We start from the raw sequence: 1,522 nt of genomic DNA on the forward strand, positions 1-1,522 counted from the left end.
CTGTGCGTTACCATGGTTACCCACCAAATTGGTGTAAAATCACTGGCAGCGCATGACCTAACGCTTTAAAAAAAGGCAAAAATACAACAACACAATACATAAGAACACTGACGTGTGGTCATATATAGTGGCATGCAAAAGTCTGGGTACCCCTGGTCAAAACTCCTATTACTGTGAGCAGCTAAGTAAGTAAAAGGTGACCTGATTTCCAAAAGGTAAAGTGTTAAAATGGCAAATGTCTTTAATATTTAGGGCAAGACTATGTTTTTTTACTTTTTTTTTTTTAACGATGCAGGGTTTGGGCAACCTGCATGGTCAGTACTTAGTGGCACTACCTTTGGAAAGTATCACCACTTGTAAAAGTTTTTTTAGCAGCAGTGTCTTTCAATTCTTCCTTGCAAAGGCTACTAGTTCTGTAAGATTCTTGGGCTGTCTTGGGTGCACTGCAGTCAATTGAGGGTTTTGAGGTGTGTTTGGAGTCATCATCCTGTTGCTGAAACCATCCTCTTTTCATCTTATTCCTTTGTACAGATGTTGTGATGATCATTTTCCATAATTTGCTGGTATTGAATTCAATCGATTCCTCCTTTTACTTGTGAAGTGCATCAGGCTGTTTAGGTGTTCATTTGAACCTTCTGATGCTGGATTTTGTGTTGAGGATGAAAGAAAAGCTTTCTTCTGATGACTGATGTATTTGAAGGTCTTATGTAGGTCATTATGTAGTTCCAGAGTCTGCTAAATCTTCCACAGTCAAACAGGGGTTTTGATTAGCCGTTCTAACCCAGACCTACGAGCAGTTGTCTAAGAACATTTCTCAAGGGAGATTAGCAGTGGTCTTGTAGGTCTCCCATTTTCTGATTATTGCTCCCACAGTAGATTTCTTCATGCCAAGCTGCTTGCCTATTGCAGATTCAGTCTTCCCAGCCTGGTGCAGGTCTACAATTTTGTTTCTGGTGTCCTTTGACAGCTCTTTGGTCTTCACCATAGTGGAGTTTGGAGTGTGACTGTTTGAGGTTGTGGGCAGGTGTCTTTTATACTGTTAACGAGTTCAAACAGGTGCCATTAATACAGGTAATGAGTGGAGGACAGAGAAGCCTCTTAAAGAAGACGTTACAGGTCTGTGACAGCCAGAAATCTTGCTTGTTTGTAGGTGACCAAATACTTATTTTCCACCATTATTTGCAAATAAATTCTTTAAAAATCAGACAATGTGGTTTTCAGAATTAATTTTCTCATTTTGTCTCTCATAGTTGAGGTCTACCTATGATGTCAATTACAGGCCTCTCTCATTTTATTAAGTGGGAGAACTTGCACAATTGGAGACTGACTTAATACTTTTTTTCCCCACTGTATACACACACACACACACATTTTATATATATATATATGAGAATATGAAATGTGAAATTACATCCATATCTGTAAGTCAAACATTTCAGTACGTTTACTTTCGGATATAAAAATCAGTTGCTTTCAAAAGTAGACAAATCTGCTTTTAAAAAAAAGAAAAACTCAAAACAGA

Source organism: Salminus brasiliensis, chromosome 15 (genome assembly GCF_030463535.1).
Source record: "Salminus brasiliensis chromosome 15, fSalBra1.hap2, whole genome shotgun sequence".
NCBI classification, from domain to species: Eukaryota; Metazoa; Chordata; class Actinopteri; order Characiformes; family Bryconidae; genus Salminus; species Salminus brasiliensis.